General features: G+C 36.1%; 1 long non-coding RNA gene across 1 annotated transcript; it reads left to right on the top strand.

Moving 5' to 3' along the window:
• The first annotated feature begins 21,209 nt into the window (after positions 1–21,209).
• Positions 21,210–24,788, top strand: LOC145824516 (uncharacterized). The gene is made up of 3 exons (XR_014366099.1): positions 21,210–22,454; positions 23,641–24,275; positions 24,353–24,788. It is a non-coding gene; the product is annotated as an uncharacterized LOC145824516 (long non-coding RNA).
• Positions 24,789–25,149: the final 361 nt, after the last annotated feature.

The raw sequence follows: 25,149 nt of genomic DNA, 5'->3' as shown, positions 1-25,149 counted from the left end.
GTTGGTGTTATCCGTCAATGGATTGATGACAGTGTGTTTCATCATGTTGCTACTAAAACTTCAGCACATGATTTATGGAAAAAATTAGAAGGCCTTTATGATAGGAAATCAGCCACAAATAAAGCTTTTCTGTTTCGTAAGTTGGTTAATTTAAAATATAAAGAGGGCAGCCCTATTCCGGAACATCTGAATGAAATAAAGAGTATTGTTAACCAACTTGCTTCTATGAAAATTGTTTTTGATGATGAGTTGCAGGCTTTGATGCTACTCAGTTCTTTGCCCGAAAGTTGGGAGACTTTGGTTGTGACGGCTAGTAATTCGGCACCTGATGGAGTTGTCACAATGGGCCAAGTCACTAGTAGCTTGTTGAATGAAGAAACTAGAAGAAAATCAGCGGGTTCCTCTCATTCGAAAGCATTCGTTGTGAGAGGCCGAAGCAAAACAAGGGGGATGAGTAAGACTCCTCATGGTCATGATCAAAGCCGTGACAAATCAAAAGATGGTTCTTTTTCAAAGAAAGACATTGAGTGCTATTATTGCCATGAGAAAGGGCACATGAAGCGGGAATGCCGAAAGCTCAAGAACAAAGAGAAAAGGCGTGACAAAAGTGTGGATAAGAAGTAAGAAGACACAACGGCAGTTACTACCAATGATCTCATGGTCGTTTGTGAAGATGATTGTATCAATTTTGTGGGCCAAGAGAGCAATTGGGTGATTGATTCCGGTGCTTCTTTTCATGCGACTTCTCGAGTTGATTTCTTCACTACCTACACCGAAGGAGATTATGGTTCTGTTCGAATGGGTAATGAAGGTTTGTCCAAGATTATTGGTATGGGTGATGTTTGCTTGGAAACAAATTTAGGCTGCAAGTTGTTGCTTAAAGATGTGAGGCATGTTCCCGACATTCGCCTCAATTTGATCTCTACCGGGAAGCTAGATGATGAAGGCTTCAACAACAAATTTGGTGATGGAATATGGAAGCTCACAAAGGGTTCTTTAGTGGTGGCTAAGTGTAAGAAGACTCATACACTTTATTCGATGCAAGGAAAAATTTGTAAAGGTGTTGTCAATGCACTTCAATATGATACTTCTACCGAATTGTGGCACAAGCGGCTTGGCCACATGAGTGAAAAGGGGCTGCAAGTTTTGTTCAAGAAAGAGCTTCTACCCGGTTTGAAAGGTACACATCTTAAAACTTGTGTTCATTGTTTGGCGGGTAAACAACATAGAGTTTCTTTTCATAAAAATGTTGCTTCTAGAAAAGAAAATGTATTGGAATTTATTCACTCGGATGTTTGTGGTCCTTTAAAAGTTAGAACACATAGTGGTGCACTTTATTTTGTCACTTTCATTGATGATTATTCAAGGAAAATTTGGGCTTTTCTACTAAAAACTAAAGATCAAGTTCTAGAAGTATTTAAGCATTTTCAGGCCATGGTTGAAAGAGAAACAGGGCAGAAATTGAAGTGCATCCGATCAGACAATGGTGGTGAATACATTGGGCCATTTGATGAGTATTGTCACAGCCAAGGTATTCGGCATCAAAAGACAGTTAAGAAGACTCCTCAACAAAATGGAGTTGTCGAGAGGATGAACCGCACCATTGTGGAAAGAACAAGGTGTTTGCTTTCACAAGCTAAATTGCCAAGATCCTTTTGGGGTGAGGCATTGAAGACAACGATTGACGTGTTCAATTTGTCTCCTTCCTATCCTTTGAATGGTGATGTTCCAGAAAGAGTTTGGACCGGCAAAGATGTGTCTTATGAGCACTTGAGAGTGTTTGGTTGCCGAGCCTTTGTTCACATTCCAAAAGATGAGAGGTCCAAGCTTGATAGCAAGTCAAGACAATACATTTTTCTTGGATATGGACGTGATGAGTTTGGGTATAGATTGTGGGATCCGGTCGACAAGAAAGTTATTCGAAGCCGTGATGTTGTGTTTCTTGAAGACCAAACAATTGAAGACTTTGGCAAAGGTGACCAACCGGAGCCAAAAACTAGTGATCTCATTGACATGGATCCATCTCCTTCATCTTCAGTTGATGATGAAAATGGGGGAGATGTGCAGCCACCCATTGAAGATGTAGAAGATGATGCTAATCCTAATGAAGTTGAGCCAGAAATAGAGGAAGAGCATCCACCTCAAGAACCGCCACCACAACTTGAGTTAAAAAAATCTACAAGGCACCGACAACCTTCAAGAAAGTATCCTCCCAATGAATTTGTGTTGATTTCTGATCAAGGGGAGCTGGAGAGCTACCAAGAAGCAATTGAGCATGCAAAGAAAGGTGATTGGAAAAAGGCCATGGAAGAGGAGATGAACTCCTTACTTGAAAATCACACCTATGACTTAGTGAAGTTGCCTAAGGGGAGGAAAATTCTGAAAAATAAGTGGGTCTTCAAATTGAAGAATGATGGCAAGAATCTGAGGTACAAGGCACGTCTTGTTGTGAAAGGCTTTGGGCAAAAGAAAGGCATTGACTTTGACGAAATTTTCTCACCTGTTGTAAAGATGTCTTCTATTCGGGTTGTACTTGGCATGGCTGCAAGTATGAACCTTGAAGTTAAACAACTTGATGTGAAGACCGCATTTCTTCATGGTGATCTTGAAGAAGAAATTTACATGGAGCAACTGGAAGGTTTTGTGGAGAAAGGGAAAGAGAAATTTGTTTGCAAATTGAAGAAAAGTTTGTATGGTCTTAAGTAAGCCCCACGGCAATGGTACAAAAAATTTGACTCTTTCATGATGAATAATGGTTTTTCTAAAACCACTTCGGACCATTGTGTGTTTGTGAAAAATTTTCCGGATGGTAAATTTATTATTCTTTTGCTTTATGTTGATGACATGTTAATTGTGGGTCAAGAGTCTACCATGATAAACAGGTTGAAATTGGAGTTGAGCAAGTCTTTTGCTATGAAAGATTTGGGGCCAGCAAAGCAAATTCTTGGTATGAAAATTGTTCGTGATCGCAAAGAGGGGCTGGTTTTTGGTTGTCTCAGGAAAGCTATATTGAGAAAGTTCTTGAGAGGTTCAACATGAATAAAGCAAAGCCGGTTGGTTGTCCACTTGCGGGTCACTTCAAACTTAGTTCGAATCAATGTCCTACAAGTGAGAAAGACAAAGAAGAGATGTTGAAAGTTCCTTATGCTTCAGCAGTTGGTTCTTTGATGTACGCCATGGTTTGTACAAGGCCGGATATCGCTCACGCCGTTGGTGTGGTGAGTCGTTTTCTCTCTAATCCGGGTAAAGAACATTGGGCAGCGGTAAAATGGATTCTAAGATATCTTCGAGGAACTTCGAAGGTGTGTTTGTGTTTTGGGGATGGTAAGCCGATGCTTGATGGGTTCACAGATTCTGACATGATTCTAGGAAATCTACTTCGGGGTATTTGATGACTTTTGCAGGGGGAGCTGTGGCATGGCAATCTAAATTACAAAAATGTGTTGTTCTCTCAACTATCGAAGCTGAATTTATTGCCATTACGGAAGCTTGCAAAGAAGAGTTATGGCTGAAGAAATTTTTGCAAGAATTGGGTTTGAAGCAAGAAAAGTATGTGCTTTATTGTGATAGTCAAAGTGCTATTCACTTGAGTAAAAATTCTACTTTTCATTCGAGATCGAAACACATTGATGTGAGATACCATTGGATTCGTGATGTGTTAGATTCGAAATTGTTGCACCTCGAAAAGGTTCACACAGATGATAATATTTCAGATATGTTGACAAAGACTTTGTCGAGGGACAAACATTTGAAGTGTCAAACTTTGGCGGGTATGGTTGATATCTCCACCTAAGTCGGTAGGGGGAGAATTGTTGGGTATACCTCCTTATTGGAGTGTGGGACCCAATTGGTTTGTTGAAGAATTTTAATTTGACTTGGTTTAGATATAATATATTTTTATATATTATATTTGTGGAGACCCAATCCAATTTGGAAACAACTAAGGTTTGATAATAAACCCTAGATCCACAATATTATGATTGGCATTATCTTTCCCAAAAAGAAAAAAGTGCAGCCGTTGTTTTTTGCTTGGGAGGTTGCAGCACAGTTTTGATCAATTGTTGGTGGGATTTGCTTTGTGGAACAACAACAAGTTGGTGCATCTTTGTTTGGATGCTTTGGTGAAGTTGATTTGGGTCGTTATTTTGGGTCTTCTTCAACTCTGGTTCTGAAGATTTTGGTTCATCTATTTGGTGAGGTCTTTCCTCTTGTTTATTTGTGATTATTTGGAATTCACCTAAGGGTGGTTTTGTGAGACCATTAGCGTCTCGTTTGTAATCGTTTGGAACTTATTTGGTTAATAGTGGAATTGGATTTCGATCCCGTGGACGTACCTCACATTGAGGGAACCACGTAAAAATTCTTGTGTTGCTTTTGATTTAATTTTTCCGCATTAGTTTATATTCCCATTGATTGATTTACTTGTGGGGAATCACATATTTTCCCTAACAACATGTAATTCACTATAAGATAACATTTGTTTATGTTTTTAATATAAACACATTTGTTACATTCATTAATTTTAAATTCATTTGACATCATTTTCTTGTCAAATTTCTTTTGCTATTGCTTTGGCGCTTGTTTTAAATCATAGAATGATTTAACCAATTTACACACTTTATTTTCTTTCCCTAGAACAGAAAATTCTTTTGATTGTTCCATTTAAATTTTTTCATTTAACTCACCATTTAAGAAATTTGTTTTTACATCCATTTGGTGAATTTCTAGGTTATACAAAGATGCAATAGCAATTAACCTTCTTTTTGCCTATATCATTTGGCCACAAGTCTTGCCTTGTATTTGTCAATTGATCCCTCTGCTTTGATTAGCCTCTTGAAAATTCACTTGTATCCAAGAGGTTTACAACTTGGTAGCAAATCAACTAATTCCCATGTGTGATTTTGCAAGATAGATTCAATTTCGCTATCTATGGCTTCTTCCCATAAAAGAGCCTCAGAATTGGGCATAACTTCTTTAAAAGTTAAAGGCTCATTTTCTAACAAAAATGATAGAAATTTTGGACCAAAAGATTTTGAGGTTCTAGCACGTTTACTACACCTAGGTTCCTCTTCCTCAGTTTGATCTATCTCATACTCTTGTACTTGATCTTGTTCTTACTCATGACTGGTAATAGCATCATAAGATCTTTTGTTACTACTAATCTCTTGTACAGTTTTATTAAGAAATACATGTTCAAAGAATGATGCATTTTTAGATTCAATAATAGTATTTATATGTATTTCTAAATGTTTGGACTTATGAATCAAAAACTGATATACACTACTATTCTTGGCATAACCGATGAATATGCAATCAATAGTTTTCGAACCTATCTTAGTCTTTTTAGGACTAGGAATAGCCACTTTAGCCAAACACCCCCACACTTTTAAGTGTTTGTAGGATGAAACTCTCCCATGCCATATTTCATAAAGTGTTTGATTCACTTTCTTTTGGGATACTTTATTAAAAATATAATTAGTAGAAAGTATTGCTTCCCCCCGCAAGTTCTGTGATAATCCAGACTTATTAACACGACATTCATCATTTCTTTTAAAGTCTTATTTTTCTTTTCAACAATTTCATTTTGTTGAGGTAAGTAAGGAGCGGTAGTTTCATAAATTATTCCTTGTTCTTTATAAAACTCACCAAAAGGTGATTCATATTCACCACCTCTATCACTTCTTAGAATATTAATTTTCTTGCAAAGTTTATTTTCAACTTCATTCTTATATTGAATGAAAGTTTCCAAAGCTTCATCTTTGGTTCGAATTAAATAAACATAACTATATCTAGTATAGTCATCTATAAAAGTGATAAAATATTTTCACACCTCTAGTTTGAAGTGATTTAAAATCATAAATGTCAATATGAATTAATTTAAGTCGTTCAATACTTGTTTCAATTGAATGAAAAGGAGTTTTAGTTAACTTTGCCTCAACACAGATATCACATTTATGATTTGGATCAATTTCAAATTTAGGTAAACATTCCATATTAATTAATCTACACAAAGATCTATAATTAACATGTTCTAATATACCATGCCATAAATTAGAAAACTCAAGCAAGTAAGAAGAATATGTATTTTTATTAATCATAGGAGAGACAATAGTCATTACATTCATTTTGAAAAGGCCATCATTCATGTTCCCTTTTCCTAGATACATCCCGTTTTTTGTAACTACAAATTTGTCACTTTTAAAAACTAGCCTAAACTCATTCTTGCCCAACAGAGATCCGGAAATAAGATTCTTGCGAATGTCTGGTACATGCAGCACATTGTTGAGGTTGAGTTCTTTTTTAGATGTCAACTTCAGAATTGCCTTTCCTTGTCCTTCAACTTTAGAAGTCGAGGAGTTGCCCATGAACAGTTGTTCTCCATTCTCCACTACTGAATAGGAGGAGAACATCTTTTTGTCGACACATATGTGACAAGTGGCTCCAATGTCCACCCATCATTCTTTGGGATTTCCGACAAGGTTGACTTCAGAGACAATGGCTGAAAGGTTTATGTCATTAACACAATTGGAGATTCTGTTCATTTCAGTGACATTGGCTTGAACAGGTTTCTTACTTGACTTTCATTTTCCTTTGCGCTTGCTACAACAATCTTTGGCCCGGTGTCCCTCTTTGTCACGGATGTAGCATTTTCCATTAAACTTGAATTTCTTGGTGTCCCCTCCTTTAAAGCCTTGTAAGGAACTTTCTGGAGAATTTTTGTTTCTTTGCTTTGTGTGCATGTTCCACCACATATGCCTTAGACTCCATAGGATGCTTTCCAACCCTCTTTTCCGAACATCGATTGTCTTCCTCAATTCTCAATCGCTCTCAATCGCACAATTAACTCTTCTAAAGTCATTTCTTTGCGCTTGTGCTTGAGATAGTTCTTGAATTCCTTCCATCCTTGTGGTAATTTTTCAATTAGGACAGTGACTTGGAACGACTTGCTTGGTGACATGCCTTCTTCATGGATATCATGCAGATTGAGTTGGAGATCTTGAACTTGGTTGATCAAAGTTTTTGAATCAACCATTATAAAATCCAGAAATTTGCTCACCACGAATTTCTAGCATCTTCTAGTTCGGACAGGAATTCAAATTTCGAATTTGGAGCAAAAATTTTGAATTAATTCCTTTAGAATTTTAAATTTTCCCACAAGTATTTGAAAAATTCAAATGAATGTTAGGACCCAACCCACTCACACCCGGCTCAGCCAATCGGAAGACGGCGCTCGTGTGGTGGTTTTGGGCCAAAGCCCACTTTGTTTATAACCTCCCTCCTTACAAAACTTGGGGTGTCTCTTGGGGCCCAACCCCCAAGTATGTCCACCTAGAGTTTATATACTCACAAAAGCTCTCTTAAAGTTTCAATGTAGGATAACGAATATAAGGAAACTCACATTTGACTCTTCAACTTTCCATTTCACGAACCTATAAACGACGTCAACTTTCCATTCACTCATAAATGGTTTTGACAAACCGTCTTCACTATGTGACTTGCCATATGGGAAAGAACACATCACCTCTAGACCCATCCCAAAAGACATGTGGGTCCTACTTAAATTTGGATTCAAAGTTGGCCTAAAATAAGCCTATAAAGCCAAAATTTCCAACAGACCTTTGCCTCAATTGTCCAAATCTTGAAGAGTTAGTTCTTGCTTACAACCAGATAAGTGGCCCACTCCTTTCTATGCTACACTTGTGTTAAGAGCTTACACAATTAGTTCTATATAATAATAGTTTAAATGGAAGTGTCGTAGAAGGAATGGGGAGTCTTCCTAAGCTTAAGAAGTTTTATATTGGAAATAACAAGATTGCTAGAACCATACCACCTTCTCAAGGCAACATTTCAAGTTTGGTGCAACTGTATTTAGGGGATGGCCATATTCATGGAAACATTCCTAGTGATTTGGGTCGCCTTTTTAATTGAATTTAATATTGAAGTGAATTACATCACTGGGCCAATACCTCAAGAAATATTTAACATCTCCTCCCTACAATCCATTTGCCTTGATTTTAATGATCTCTTTGGAAACCTCCCAGAAACTGTTGGGCTTTAGCTTCTAAAATCTTATGTTGCTTTAGCTGCAAAACAACCAACTTGCTGGAAACATTCCTACATATTTGTGTAATTCTTCCAGGCTAACAAGGTTGAACCTAGAAGTCAACTTATTTACTAGACCGATGCTGACAAATTTTGGAAATTTCCAGCTACTCTAGGAGATCAATGTTGGAAACAATCATCTAACAAGAGATCTTGGAAGTCCGGATGTTAGCACTAAAATTTATCTTCTTTGTCGAATAAACATAACAAGTACAGAGGGTTGATCCAAGAGATGCTAGGAATGAAGACCATAAGTTTTCAGTAGGGAGTGGACCCCAAGATGCAGAGCAAGTGACAGTTGAAGCCATTAAAGGAGCAGATGTGGCAGATGCTTCTGTCAATTCCTCTGATAATGCAGTGGTATGTGGCCAAACATGGCTCAGGTGTCAAGTCATGGAGATTAGGCATGCAAGTGAGGCACGACATGTCGCTTGTGTGCAAAGAAGTGTGTAAAAGTAAAAATGCTACAGCAAAGAAGCAGTTACTAGCGGTTATGGAGATCATGGGCAGTTATGCAGGAAGTAAAGGAAACTTGCTTCATGATGGGACATGTAGTAGCAGAGAAGTAGCAATGCCAGCAGCATGAAGGTGGAAAAATTCGATGGAAAAAGGATCATCAATTAAATTCACAACCCATGTGGAATTAAGAGTAATTTAACTTAGTTAGCAATAGTTTCTGTATTTAGGAGTAATCTGTTTGTAATTCAGTCTCTATAGCCAAATTTTCCTTTGTCGATTATCATGCACACTGAACTTGTAATTTAATTCTTGTAATTAAGTAGCAAGTTTACTTATTCATCAATCGATTTTCAGTTTATTCACACATTTTTCTTCGTATTATAACCTCCAAAGAAGTCCTTAAATCTGTCAAGGCATAGAACACCAACAATAGTCACTTGATCTGTTGTTGTATGTGAAATTTTGGTTTCTCTATCGAATCACCTCTGTTAATTTGATCCAGATTAGATTTTTGCTAACATATTTTGGCACGCCAGTGGGACCTGTCTAATTTGGAGTGATGGGTAGAAAGAAACAACATGAAGTCTTTGAAGACCCTGAGAAAAGGGTTGAAGAAGGAGAAGAGTTTGAAGGTGGGCTTGAAGGAGTGCAAGAAAACTTAGCTGATGGCCATTCATTGGCCAGATAGGAAATAAGCCAAAGAAATGGCCAATCTAGTTACCCTCTTGTTGATCCGAGAAGGGCTCTTTTGTTGCACACTCAGCAAACATTTGGTTCCATGTCTGCATATGAGAACCAAGTGATGATAGATGACTTGCTGGCTTTGTTTGAGAAAGCCAACATCAAGCCAAGCCAATCAAGAAGGATCGGAGATGAGACTCAGGTAAATAAAGCATAATTTATACCACCTATGACCCTTCAACAGCATCAAAATATAAATGAACCTGTGTCATTCTATAGACCTCCCACACTCTAAGAAAAACATGAGGAAGGAATGACCATAAATCCTGTGTTTGAGAGATAATACCCCACAAACTCAATATTTAATCATAAATTAAATAATATGGGAATGAGACTTGGGGGCCACAAGTGTATAGTACTCCTGCATATGGTATTCCTGCATTTGATAGGCCTGGTTATCAGGAACAAAGAAATATGCCAGTGAATCAAGTAAGGCCTCAGAATGTTTAGGAACATGTCATAAAACAACCCTATTATAAACCTAACATAATGCATCCAAGGCCTGGAAGGCCTGGTCCTCATGTTCCTTACTTCCAACCAAAAGTTCAAGGAAGGAGACATTAGGAGCAATATTTAGACCCTCAGGTTAATAATAGGCAGCAAATAATGAACATCATACAAGAAATGTATGGTCCAGGCCTGAGAAGGCCAGATAGATCAATGTTTAGGAGTCCTTACCCTCCATGGCTGGAAACAACTCCCATCCCAAGAAACTATAGGATTCCTGAATTTACTTTGTTTATAGGAGAAGAGAGACAGTTAACTATAGAACATATAGGTAGGTTCATTCTCCAGTGTGGAGAACCTGGTTATGATGATAATTTAAAACTAAAACTTTTTCCTCATTCTCTGTCGAAAGTAGCATTTACATGATTTATTAACTTGCCAGAAAATTCTGTCCATACTTGGCAAGAAATGGAGAGTCAGTTTCATGCTCAGTTCTTTAGAAACTGAGCTTGAAGTGACAACGGTGGATTTGTCAAAATTTAAAGAAAAGCAAAGAGAAAGTGCAGAACAATACATCGACAGGTTTAAAAAAGCGAAAAATAGATGTCATGTGTACATGCCTGAAATAGAAGTTATAAGGTTAGCCCAGAATGGTTTAGAATTTGAACTTAGGAAAAAATTTGAAGGCATGATGTTTAGAGACCTGTTTGAGTTGTCTTCAAGGGCAACTAGTTATAAGGCCATTCTTTGAGAAGAGCAGTAGAGAAATGCAACCTCATTAGGAACTTCTTACCAAGAGATTGAATTTGATATTGATATCGACATAGATGTTGCTGAAGTAATAGGTAAAAAACCTGTGGTTTGTGAAACATTAAGGAAGGCTAACAAACCTGTAAGTATACCAACAACACATCCAGCCAAAAAGAATGTGGCTGTATCACATAGGCAGTATTCTTTTGATTTATCAAAAGCAGATGCATTATTTGATGAATTATTAGCAAATAAATTTTTAACTCTGACTCCAGGCCACAACATTCCCAAAGAAAGGGATAGGCTAGGCAAGGAGTATTGTAAGTGGCATAATTCTTTTAGGTTTTCCACGAATAACTGTGTTACATTTCACAATTGTGTGCAGGATTTAATTCAGAAGGGAATGTTGAAGTATGCTGAAAAAGATAAAGGGGTCATGGTAGTGGATAGTAATCCATTTCCCAATATTGTGGAAATCAATATGGTAGCAACTGATTTTCAGTCAAATGATCAAAAGAAAAAAGGAAAAAACCCTAGAGTTCTCTTGTTAGAATTAGAAAAACTTCATAAGGAGAGAATGGAGAAAATGGAAAAAGAAACAAAAGGGAAAAGAGTTCAGGAAGAGCCTAGTGAGAGGTTCATTTGTTTCAGGTGTGGTACTGATAAAAAAAAGGGTAAGGCCATTGTGATTAATGGAATTCAAAAAATTGGAAAGGATGTTGGCCTGAGGTTTAATACTATGGGTAGTGGTGATTTGCAATTTTTTGATAATGATTGTCTGTTCTATGATGGAACAGATCCAAAAATATTTGGTCCTACAGAGAACTATGGCAAAGATGATGCTCCATTTTTATTCCAAGGAGCTCCTATTCATCCATGTTTTGGTGGATCAAGCAATGTGAGGGCTATGCTCAAACAACACAAGGGTGCTAAACCCTATAGAAATCCAAGGGTTGTGACTAGGCCATACAGAAGCTAGCAACTGCAATCTGGTTCATCATATAGTGGTCATCAATAGGCTGGAAAGCCATATGGAGGGCAACAACAGTTTGTAAGACCATTTGGAGGATTTCAACAGCAACATCATGGCCTAAGAATGAGGCCAGAAATACAATCAGTTCAATCAAGGATGGTGAAACCTCCAATATCATCTTATCTAGGGTGGCACGGCGTGTCTCACCCAAAGTTCCTAATGAGTAGTTGGAGACAAATAGGAGAAACAAGAGCTCAAAAAAAGGAGAGAACAAAGGAGATTCCATCCTATGATGTCTACAGCTGCAGGTGATAGGCCAGCTGGAAGGTAGGATCTAGTGTGGACTAGAGATGGATTGGATCCTACTGCTGGAGGAAAGGAAGGAAAGGGTTCAACTTCTAGAGCCCATCCAATTCAACCAGTTCATCTTTTGAAAAGGAAGATGGGGCTAAAAATGCAGATCTCTAAGAAGGCTTTGCTAAGGCAAAAGCTAGAAGAATTAGAGAAAGATCTAATATTTGATGAAGATGATAGTGTTGAGAAAGATGTGGCAATTCAGGATTAGGAAATGGTCACTGATAACATGAATATTAATGAGGAAGTTAAAGAAGATGAAGTCAAGACATATAGTTCTGATGGTGACTTTGGAGAAAAGCTGGCTGCTATTCATTTTGGTTCTTTACCTCCATCCAAGGAGTGTAACATGATTATGGCCATCCCTCAGAGGTTTCAGGCCAAGCCAAACCAGCCAGATGAATTGGCAGGAGATGTTGAAGATCTAACTGAACCAGCAGTTCAGATAGCAGTGGTTGAGACACAAACCAAGCCACTGAGGTCAATTGAGGTGATTAGGTCTGTCGATAGAGAGAAGGTTGTGCTGCAAAAACCAAAGGATAAGCTCATCAGGCATTTAAGGCCTTTATATGCCAGAGCTTATTTAGAGAGGGTGCCAGTGGAAGGGGTGTTGGTTGATAATGGAGCCATTATCAATATTCTTCCTTCTAGAGCACTGAAAGCTATTGGGAAATCTGTTGATGACTTGCGTCCTACTGATGTGAACATAAGTAATTTTGCTGGTGGATCATCTGAAGCCATAGGACTGGTGGCTTTACAACTTGATATTGGTTCAAGGTCAATGGGAACAACTTTCTTTGTAATAGATTCCACCTCTAACTATAATGTGCTATTAGGTAGAGATTGGATACACTTTAATGGTTGTGTACCGTCTTCTCTGCACCGGGCATTGATTTTCTTAACCAGTGGTGGTATAGGAGGAATGGAAGTTTACTAGGAAAATGCAAATCCGTTTGTTGCTAATGTTAATAACATAGAAGCTATGCTATATAATGAGGATTTGGGTCCAATTGTGATTGATAAAGAACAGGTTAAGTCTGAGGGAAAGGGTTTGACAAATGAAGAGTTCAAGGCCTTCATTGAGGAAGGTTTTAAGTAGATAGGCCAGGAATTAGCCAAGCCAAGCCTAGCCTAATGTAGAAGCAGAAAAGGCCTGTGATAAAGGAGGTTGCTGAAGATGAAGAGTAATGCAACTACAAGTGACAGAAGAAGACAAGCTGGATGAGACAACTAATGTAATTAGATCTACTTTTTCTAGGCTTTTTTTTATTTCTTCTTAGAAAGTAAGTTTATCCCTAAGTGTATGCCCAATTGTTCTTGAGCAGAGTGTGTTATCGACAGTAACCCTCTAAGTTATAAAGAGGTGCAACTGGAACATCTGAAAGCTGCTCCTGCCAAGCTTAATGACCTCAAAGCAGATGTGTAGAACCCTTTAGATGAATATAACTTAGGGAGTAAGGCCTGTAAGAAACCCATCTATGTAATGCTAATCTATCTTATGAATGTAATTGCAAACTAGTTGGTTTGCTTTCTGAGTATGTAGATTGCTTTGCATTGACTTATGAAGAAATGCCTGGATTAGATAGAACATTGGTAGAGCATAGACTCCCAATTAAAGGAAATTTCCATCCCCATAAACAACTTCCAAGAAGAATGACTAAAGAAGTCACCTTATTGGTTAAGGAGGAAATCGAAAGATTATTTAAAGCTAGTTTTATTAGAACAACCAGGTATGTGGAGTGGCTATGTAATATTTGTCCCCGTAATGAAGAAAAATGGCAAGTTAAGAGTGTGCATAAACTTCAAAAATCTAAATCTAGTAACTCTTAAGGATGAATATCATATGCCAGTTGCAGACTTGTTAGTGGATTCAGTAGCCAAAAGTGGGATTTTTTCCTTTATGGGTGGTCATGTTGGGTATAATCAAATTTTTCTTAACCCAGAAGATACATATAAGACAACCTTCAGATGTCCTGGTGCTTTGGGGACATTTGAATGGGTAGTCATGCCTTTTGGATTAAAAAATGCAGGAGCAACATACCAAAGGGCAATGAATTATATTTTCCATGATTTGATTAGGAAATATTTAGAAGTCTACATAGATGATGTAGCCATCAAGTCTGACAATTTTAATGAGCATTTAGAACATTTGCTGCAAACTTTTCAAAGGATGAGAACTTACAAACTGAAAATGAACCCTTTAAAGTGTGCATTTGGGGTATCGGCTGGAAAGTTTTTGGGCTTCTTAGTGCACCACAAAGGGATAGAAGTGGATGCCAACAAAGCTAAAGCAAATCTGGAGGCAAAAACCCCAGCCAACAAGAAAGAGTTACAAAGTTTTCTTGAAAAAGTCAATTTTTTGAGGAGATTCATAGCCAATTTAGCTAAGAAGACTTTAGCATTTTCCCCTTTGATAAAAATCAAGTCAGACCATAAATTTAAGTGGGAAGCATTCCATCAAGAAGCTTTCAATTTAATCAAAAAGTATTTGGCAAACCCTCCAGTGTTTATGCCCCCAATAGCAGGAAAACTTTTGAAATTGTATATTTCAGCTTTTGATATGTCGATTGGTTATGTTTTGGCTCATGAAAATAGTATGGGGCATGAACAAGCCATTTACTGCTTAAGTAGAAGGTTAAATAAAGCTGAAACTATGTATAACTCTGTCGAAAGGCTATGTTTAGCACTTTATTTGGCAGCCATTAAATTGAGGCATTATATGCTACCACAAAAGTGTTTGTGAGAGGGATTTTAGCATTAATTGAATATTGTCTCAAATATGTGCCACAAAAAGCAATCAAAGGACAAGCTTTGGCTAATTTTTAGACATAACACCCCTGTACCTCTGTCGATTTATATTTATATGAAATCAATATGGTGGAGAATGAACCTTGGAAGTTGATGTTTGATGGTTCAAAGATAGATGAAGGAGTAGGAGCAGATATCGTGTTAATTGCACCAAATAAGCAAATGTACCAATTTGCGTATCAGTTGGAAGTATAACCACTACAAGAAATTGCACTTTTAGCGACTACTTTTAGCGACGACATCAATTTTTATCGCCAAAAGTATATTTTTGGTGACACAGTGATCAATTTCGTTGGTAAAAGTATACCTTTACCGACGTAAATTGCTATCATCGCTAAAAAAGCATGACATTTAGTAAGCGCCAAAATTTTTGGTTGGCGCCAAAATTTCATAACTTTTAGCTACGAGGCTTACGTTTTAGCAACACAATGAGCGTTGCTATTAGTGTGCTTACTTTTGGCGACGACAAGTTGGCGTAGGCAAAGGGTTAACCATTTAGCGATGATAACACTATTCGTTGGTAAAAATTTTGCTAATGAAATGAGGTGATTTATTGATTTGTGTTTTTATTATAACTTTTCAAAGAGTTTTAAATATTCTAGTTATTGAATTGTAAAATTAAAATGATCATTGAATTAGATCACAAAATGAATCCATTAAGCCCAAACACACTCTTAAGTTGAGATGACTAATTTGAAATAATTTAAACTTTTTCAAAGAATGTGGTTAGATTATCAATTTAAATATGTTTAGTTTTGTTTTTAGAAATTAGTCTCAATTTTTTTTTTCTTTTCTAAAAACTAAAAAAAATTGGGTGAAAAAAAAACTTATTATTTTTTGTATAATTTTATCTTGAGGTCATAAATACATTTTAAAAATTTTAAAAATATAATTTTGATTTTTTTTTTTTGATCTGCCTCTACAAACATATGATGCGATGGAAAATTCCCTCCCAAAATTCCCTCTCTTTTTTCCAGATAGGTAAATCGCCTCATCAATCTCCCCTCATCTTCGATAAAAAAAAAAATCTCCTCTCATCAATCTGCACAATTTTCACTCTTGCATAAGCTTCTCTCACAATTGGTAGTCTCTCCCCCTCACAATCGCACACCCGCATACAGGTTTGTTGATCGTTGGGTTTGTGCCATTTGTTGCTGCTATGCGAGACCATCAGTGCTTCACTCTACCCCTATAGGGTTGTTCCATTTTTTCTTTGTATCTCACTTCACCTGCTTCTCTCTCTCAATTTCTGTTTCGAAAAATTAATACTTGCCTTCTTCCCCAAATTCTTCTACTTTTGGTTTGCTTTTGAATTATTCTTTTGATTTGGTCTTTTTTCACGGATAAGAATGTTCCATGATGGTGAAATTGGGTTTTTGAGGCAATAAACATAACATCCAATAATGCATGACTATCCTGGGAACGTTATTTTTTTTTTCTAGAAAGTTATATCAATTATTATTATTATTTTTATTTGTATTTTTTTTAATATACCAATGATTTGGAATAGTTGATATTTTTAATATATTAAGGGATGTATAAGGGCAGTTTCCCATTTTTTATCATTAAAAAAAAAAGAACAAGAAAAGAAACCAATAACTATAGTTAATTGATTTTGTTGGAAAAAAAAGGTTGATAATTAGCTGACTTTTATAGTTATAAATTTCAGTGTTTTCTTGGGAGTGATAACAAGATGATTGTCCTTTCTGCTTGCTTTATTCATTTCTGGGGGATTTGTATAATAGTTTTCAAATTAAAAGAGGTCAATTTGAGTGGCTTACAAAACCAAAATGTTCCTTCAACAGTTGAGGGTAGAGGTTGGAACAGAAAAGTAAGGTTTTTACTCTATCATATTGATTTAGGGAGAGTGGGGGCTAAACGGGGTTTGGTTTGGTTGGGGTTCATATCAAAATTTGGGTTCTACTAAATCTTTTTTTATTTTGTATGTAGTAGGGCACCAAATCAAACAATTCAAAGCATATAACCCTGCCAAACTGTAGTGTTTTGAGATGGTTTGATTGAGGCAGTTGAGCCAGTTGGTCTAAGAACGATAACTACAATTACGTAGGATTCATACACAAATCGTAGAGAAATAGGATAACCCAACACCAGCCGACTATAGCCATAGCCACCGAAAATTGATTTCGTTACCAGTTTCAGCTCATCACACCCATCAACTACACACTCCTAACACACAATGAATTTGGGCAGAACTAGTTATAGAAGATGCTCATGTTGTATCCCATTGTTGTTGTGAGCCCAATGCGCGAAATCCATCTGCAAGAGACTATAGAAAGTTTATTTAAAGGGAGGTCAATATAATTATGACAAAATTTTGGGGCTAACTGTATTTTTCTCTAATCTCACGGGAGGTGAGTGTAGTTTACCCTAAATTATTAGACCTCTAAACTTTTTCTTTTATACTCATTCTCAAAAGTATGAAAGTAAACTGCTTATATCCCATCAAAATAACACAATAATTTTGGATTGCATCGCTGCCATGTATATGACCTTTTGACTTTTTGGATTTATGTCTATTTATTTATTTATTTTTTTATTTGTTTGTTCACAGAGAAGAGATAGAGAGAAACAAAAAGCTCATGAAAGATACATGAGGCTACAAGAACAAGGGAAAACAGAACATACAAGAAAAGATTTAGGTATGGCATTATTAATAATTCAATCCCATGTTACCCCTACTTGCATATTGAATTTTCTACTTAGCTTATGTTGTGGTTTTGCATGTTACCTATTTCATGAAAAGTTTGTACACTGGCAGGAGCATCTTGTTAACCTTTATTTATTTATTTTTAAATTAACTAATTAGTACACTTGTTTGAGATTTTAGCATTGATGATTAATTACTTTTATACATTTTACTTTTAGTATGAAGTTAACCTTACATTTTGAGGTAAATTTTGTACATTTGGAGCTGTAGATATCTCATTGAAGTTTTGGTTGTACTTGAACAATTAGTCAGTGGTAGGTTGATTGATAGCTATCTACAAATGGGGATAAGGCTGTGTATATCTTGCTCTCTCCACACCTTGCTTTAGCTGAGGACCTAATATTCGCTACATCATAAGGATTTTCCCACTATGAGATACTAGTATTTGTGTTAGATTTTGAGAAGTCTAAAATTTCTATTAGATGCTTGTGAGGTTAAGTTCCAAAAGAGTTTGACCACAACTTGTTTAGCATGGCATCTTGTGAGATTGTGAATCCTAAGATTTATAAGCCTAACATTTTGTGTTTGTGATGCTGGTGCTGATTGAAAAGGGTAAAAGTTTAAAGGCTGGCTCTACCACCTGATATATAGGAAATAGTTTTGTCAGGACCGTGGTTAGGAGACAAGGTACTGTAGGGGCTTGATATTGTGTTAAATGTTAGATGCCTCTCTTGATTGGTAGTTTGGGTGTTGGACACCTATTGACTAGTCACCCGCTTCTCTTGATTGGAGTCTTGCTAAAAAGTTTTATGTTACTTGCCTAGGAAATATACGAAAGTATAGGAGGTTGAACATTCTTCCTTGAGGTATTTGCAGTAGATTTTTATCAAGCTATTTATATTATTGTAGGAAACAGCTTGATAAAACTATTTGTATTATCAAGCTATTTGTAGTACAATTTTATGAAGATATGTTTGGAATCATGGAGTTTCATAAATCAATAGAGAAACAGCACATATGCCCACTATATACCTTTCTTTTTCTATCCTTCTTGAACTTTTCCTATCCTTCTTTTAGTTGTTTGTTAAACTTTGTTAAGGTTTCATTTTTTTTTCCCATAACGTAGGCTTAGGCTTGCTATTGCTATTTCACTTCCTTCTGACACTTACCCAATTCATGACTAAATTTAAGAATGTAACATGAAAAATATATATATATATTTTGTTGATAAATGTAAAAAACATTGAACTTAATTCTTATTAACTGCAGGGGATCCCCAAAATTGAGCCCAACAGTGATCTTCAACACGTTGTTAAGGTACACTTTTCTATGTAAAAATAGTCCTTCAAGTTAAAATTGAATTTCTAGTCAAGTTGGGGTTTGTTTCACTAGACAGTTTGTTGAATTCTTTTATAACGTCTAATTTTCTATTTTGAAGATCAAGACTCCCTAGCAAATTGAGAGAATGAGGGAAACTTGCCGAGTAGGTTCTTAGAACCCTCTCTTTCTCAAAAATGAAAAGAAAATTTCATAAGTTCTATTTGCATGAGGCAAACCATTGTCTTATTATTTGGTTTGTTCATGGCTTTTATCATTACCTTACCCAAAGTTGCCTTTTCTTTCGCTAATTTGTCTCTTTCAATTTGCAAGTGTATTTGCAGTAGTGGATAGGAAAGAATGAATTTGATGTGACCAGTAGACTAGGAAGGCTAATCAAGATTTGCATTGTGGATAGGAAAGAAGGAATTGACAATGATTGGTGGCAATGGAGATAATGATTCATAATTTGTTATGATGGCATTTGAATTTAAGTCTAGTTTCTTTTTGATCACCTTTTAGCCGAGTATTTATGCATGTGTACATTCTCTTTGCTTCTCTTCCTAGAATACTCGTTGTTGTGTGTTTTTCGGAATGCTTTCTAATAAAGAATCAGCTAGACGCTCTAGAAGAAGAAAACAAGCCCATTTGACTGAGCTAGAAACACAGGTTTTGTCCTTTATCTTATCCCTTGGGACCCAGCCTACAACACTCTGGACTTTCTCATCAAAGAATACAACACATGTACTTGCTGCATTAGATAGGCCAGCTGTCATGTACAGTAGTAACAAGAAATTACTCTACAACAATGTAAATTTGAAAGAGTTTAGTCATATGTGCCCTTTCAACTCTGCTACTTTTCCGGGCAAGTAAATTTGGCTCTCTCTCTTAATTTAAAGTTTTTTCCCCCTTATCATCATCAATTGAAATGTTGGAACTTGATTCTTTTGTATTTTTACTTAAACATACTTCTTGAATTGGAAAAGGAGAAATCTTTAATTGTTATTCTAGTCCATGCTTCTAAAGGTAATTCTATGCCACATGTTTTCAAATTCATTTTTTGTTCCCAAAAGAAGGAAAAAATGGCTTCATCTTTAATTCTGCTGGTTGCTGCTGCTGCCCTGGTGGCTGATGCTTGCTACGGTTGCTGCTGTTGTTGCAATGTTGCTGTGAGGCGTACATACTACCAATCCATCTGATGAAGTTGCACCTGTCGGAATGTGGGTGAAGTTGCACCTGTCGGGCATGCATGTTGAAGGGAAGGTAACAACTAGTATATTCTTATTTTTAGACTAGACTGTGTATGCATGGTATATTTTTTCATTTGTATTATATGTTCATAGCCTATAATGAATTTGAATATTATATGAACGTTGAAAACTCATGGTTAAGATATCTGTTAGACTTCTGGTTAAGAAATTAGAATAATATAGTAGTCTTCATGCATAATGGAACTCCGTATCTTCCAGGAGCAAACTACTGCTACAATAGCTAGAAATTGGTGATGGGATAGTCATTTAGTGTACCTAACAGGTTTTATTGGCTGTTGGTGGTGGTCATTTAGTGTACATACAAATTGGTGATAGGATAGTGACAGAAGTGAAACATGCACAATTGGATTATGATATATCATGCCTTGATATAAATCCCGTTGTTGAAAATCCCAACTGCAGTCAGCTAGCTGCCATGGGAATGTGGACTGATATAAGTGTTAGAATATTTTTCTCTACCTGACTTGAACCTCATTACGAAGTAAAATTTGGGTTTTCCTTATGAGGTGGAGCAGATTTTATGCACTCTTAGTGGGATGAAAGGGTGGGAAAGAGAAGGAAGGCGTGGCTCTTGGCCGCTTTATGCCTTATGTGGATAATTTGGAGTGAGCGGAACAGAAGGATGTTTCATGGAATGGAGGAACCTTTTCATAGGTTTAAGAGTTCTCATATTGCTATTGTGTACATTTTCTTTTTTTATAAAGCTAATTTTAAATTAGCCAACAAGTGAGCAGGTCTCATGTGCTATGCTTTCTTTTTTATTGTTGTTGTTATCATTATTATTTTATTTTATTTTTTGCATTTGAATGTGTGCTAGCATAATTGGTGAAGGTTTCACTCAAAAAATCAGTTGATTTGCAGTTATGGTAGTGAATATAGGGTCTGGTTTTATATTTTACATTGGTTAACTAATGCAATACAAATTGATTAATGTCATTGCTCAATAGTAACCATATGTGGTGTGTTATTCAATGATTAGTCATAGTGATCTCTTATGCTGATTATAAATGACCTTCCTTTTATTGTTTGTCTGCTTCTTGTTGTTTCTATGCTGGAGTTAGGTTGAATTGAAGTGACATCCACATCCAGAAAGACCAGATCGACTTCGAGCTATTGCTGCTAGCCTTGCAACTGCTGGTGTGTTGGTTAATTTTGTTTCTTTTATTTTTGTTTGTGTTTGCAGAAGTTGGTTTGTTGCTACCCATATCAATAATTATTTTTTGTTTTAGTATAAAATTTTCATAACAGTATACTGGGGTTATGTGGTAAATTATATGGTTTCTTTTGTCCCCCAAACAATTGGCAAGCAATTTCAAAATTTGAACTTTTGTAGGCATATTTCCGGGACGATGTGTTTCGATTTCTGCAAGAGAAATCACACAAAATGAACTACATATGGTAAGCAATGAGCATCATCTTGAGGCTTGCAAGGGCTAATTAAAATCCATGCATATAATAGTACTTCTATTCTATTGCTGATCATAAAATAGTGCTTCTATTCAATTTTGCTTCTGATATCTGAGACTGCTTTGAGGAAATAAAGCAGATGAGCTGGAATTTTATAATTGTAGAATGTTTCTGACAGTATTCTTGAATCACATCGCTCTGGTATACTGTTTTTTGTGTTTGTATGATGAGAACAATAAGCTGGGATCATTGGTCATGCATCTTAGTTCTTAGGCTGAATCTCTTCAGCATAATGTTGGAACCGTGATGCAAATTTTTATTTCATAGAGTTTTGAAACAAGTGCCTTTTCCATTGCTGAATCTTTGTTTTTGGAGTTTGCAGGTCCACTCTTTGGAGCACATTAAATCTGTAGAGCTTATAAGCCATATTTTTTCTAGGTGCATGTGTTCTATTTTTTTTTTCCTTTTGTTGAGTGATGCACACGAGACCATGTGGTGGGTGTATGTAGTTGTTGACAGATATGTTGAGATTAGCCTTTAGATTTCTTAGTTCCTGTTGATTCGTAACGAGGGGTGACCTCTTTTTGATTTCCTAGAAGGTTGAGAAATCGAAAGAGACTATCTTTGACCAAAGGGATTGCAGCACAATTAGAGGATGAAGCATTGATCAGTCTTGTGGTCTTGACTTTGCTTGCTTAATTTTGTACCAACATGTGCATGAAATGTAGTGACTGTTAGATGTTAAATGCCATGCATTCAAAACACTTACTGTAACTATGATTCTGTCCATCTTTTCCACTAACGGGTCATTTTGTTCGTGCTTTCTATACACACTGTTGCCACATTCAATTTTCTTTAATTAATTTGGTTTTTGGTTTTTATAATGCTTTCTAATATAGAATCATCTAGACGCTCTAAAAGAAGAAAACAAGCTCATTTGAGTGAGCTAGAAACACAGGATGTCCTTTATCTTGTCCCTTGGGACCCAGCCTATAACGCTCCACACTTTCTCATCAAAGAATACAACACATGAATTTACTGCATCAGATAGGCCAACTGTCATTTATAGTAGTAACAAGAAATTACTCTATAGCAATGTAAATTTGAAATAGGTCATTCATATGTGCCCTTTCAACTCTGCTGCTTTTCCGGACAGGTAAATTTGGCTCTCTCTCTCTCTCTTAATTTTAAGTTTTTTTCCCCCTCATCATCGTCAATTGAAATGTTGAAACTTGATTCTTTTGTATTTTTGTTTAAACACACTTCTTGAATTGGAAAAGAAGAAATCTTTAATTGTTATTCTAGTCCATGCTTCTAAAGGTAATTATATCCCACTTCTTGGTAATTTTAGCTGAACAGTTTGTTGCCGTTCTCTGTTCTGGTGTATATGCTGTATATGCTGTTCTGCTCTGCTAATCTGGTGTATCTGTAATTATCTACTCTGTTTTAGGTTAGATTTGTTCAACAAAGATTGCATTCTACTCTCATCTATTCATTTTAGGCCCTGATTCTTGAAATCAAGTGATTATTAAGGTAAATGTTTTTCTTTTATTTCATTAGCATAAGAAATATGAATGAAATTATGGAATTCAGAATGTTTGAATTGATTAGTATACTTAAGTGATTTACAGATTATAATTTTATAATTTTTATATTTTTATAGTTTTTATTTTATTTTTTGTTTGCATCTCATAATGCATGCTATCAACTTATTATGATATCTAACTTTTCGAGAGCCTGCTCATCTAACACCTAGCTTATTGATGAATTCAACCTTATATGTTACTTCTATTAGATCGCTACTAATCCCAAAAGGTCAAGTTGTGTGGAAAGAGGCCCAACAATGCATATTGAGCTCTCCGACACCCTCGTCATGTGCAATCCCGTCTTGCATGTGGAGATGAAAACATCCTAACATGTGGAGAAACAAAATGTAAACAAGGAAACAAATGCATATATAGAACTTGAACCTAAGACCTTTATTAACCTATGGTTTGACACCTTATTAGAGAATCACGAATAGTCCCAAAAATTTAAGACCTTAGGAAAGGGGCCCAACAATCATTACTTTGCTCTCCAATACTGTCACTTGGATTTATCTTTGAAAATGAATTTTCAGTTAGCCTTGATGCATCATTGCGGTATGTACTAAGCATTGTAGTCTATCATGGTTACTTGCACTTTTTTACCCCTTTATGTCATTTTCAAGTATGGCTAGTCAGAGTGTTAATGTAAATCATGTATCATGTATCCACTTCCTACCCTGTCATTTACATGTAAGTTTGTGCACTTTTGTGTTATTTCTTCCCTGAGAAGAACCTAATTGGGTCTGTGACGTGCAGGTCCCCATGGATCATACCAATTCAAAGATTGGAACAGATGCACCACCAAGCAATACTCCAAACTGGACAATTACATTTAAGATGTGAGGAAAATACTTACTAAAAGTGCACACTAGTCGGTGCTTATAAGTTCTTTTTATTCATAAACTGGACATCAGTGTAAATGACTAAACCACTAGTTGGTGCTTATAAGAATTGTTTTTTATGAATTGGGTATCAGTGTGAATGACTGCACTTTTGTCTTCAAATTCCTATATTCGGATATGTGTGTCCCCCTTATGTCACCAAGATTATGAGCACAAAATTTTGGACTATGTTGAAGTGACTAAGATTCTGTCTTGTGTGAATCTATTATCTGCCAATTTAACCAGTTTTGATTTCTTTAAATTTTGTTTTGCAAGTGGCAAGAACCACGCCGCATTCAAAATTCAGTTAATGCAATTTGAATATTTCTTTTAAGTAATCACATTTTCTTAGTGATTACATGTACTTAGCTATTCTTTTACTTTTTGTTCTTTTTTTTTTTCATAGGTAAGAACAGTTAAAGTCAGTAATATCTCACTAGCTACCTCTGAGAAGAATATTAAGGAATTCTTCTCTTTTTCTGGTGATATCCAGTATGTTGAAATGCAAAGGTCAGCTCTCTTGACTTACCCAGTGTTGAATTTCTTGCATAATCAATGCTCCATAGAGTTTGTGGCACGTTCTGCAGGGAAACTGAAACATCTCAGCTTGCATACGTTACCTTCAAGGAATCACAGGGAGCAGATACAGCTATGCTTTTGACAGTATGTCAATTGATTTTCTATATCAGCATTGATCTCAATTTTTTCATTATTAATTTTTAAAATAAAAAGATTTTGACTGAACGATGCAGTTCTGTACAATGTTGTAGAAATCAAACGTATCCGGAAGACGTGAAACCCTAATGTATGAAACATGTGCCTTATATTTTGTAAAATTAGGAAATTTGTAAATTATTCTGTTTAATAAAGATGTACGCAAAAAAATACAGAAAGAAAAGAAGATAACAAAACTTTACTTGCAAAGAAAAAATTCTCAGTTAGGGGCTCACTCCTTGAAAATTTTTTGTCTTGTGAACCGCCCGGTCTCACCTGAACAGTTTTTTAAGCCTCATGATGGGAAGCTTCGATGTGTAAGCTTCCCAATCTTTAGAAATATTTTTTATGCAAATGGGTGCCATTTCAAAATTTCTATTAACCCTTAGATTTATTTTATATTTTTATATTTTTGGCCTTTTTGATTCAAGGATCCACAATTGCTGATCTTTCAGTCTCTATTACACGGGTTGAGAATTACCAGCTGCCTCCTGATGCTCCTCCCCTAACCCCTGTAAGTACCACGGCTGTTAAAAATAATACTTTGGTATCTGTTTTTATAATACTGTTCTATCTGAAAATTCATAGATAATGCGAATGTAAAAAAAAGTTGGATCGGCTAATGGCAGGTAAATTGGTCATGGACCTACTCACCTGATCCTGAGGCCCA

This window comes from Camellia sinensis, chromosome 4 (genome assembly GCF_055761805.1).
Source record: "Camellia sinensis isolate YWXY chromosome 4, ASM5576180v1, whole genome shotgun sequence".
Taxonomy (NCBI): domain Eukaryota; kingdom Viridiplantae; phylum Streptophyta; class Magnoliopsida; order Ericales; family Theaceae; genus Camellia; species Camellia sinensis.
Note: the sequence above shows the minus strand (reverse complement) of the source record. Positions and strands in the feature narration are given on the sequence as shown.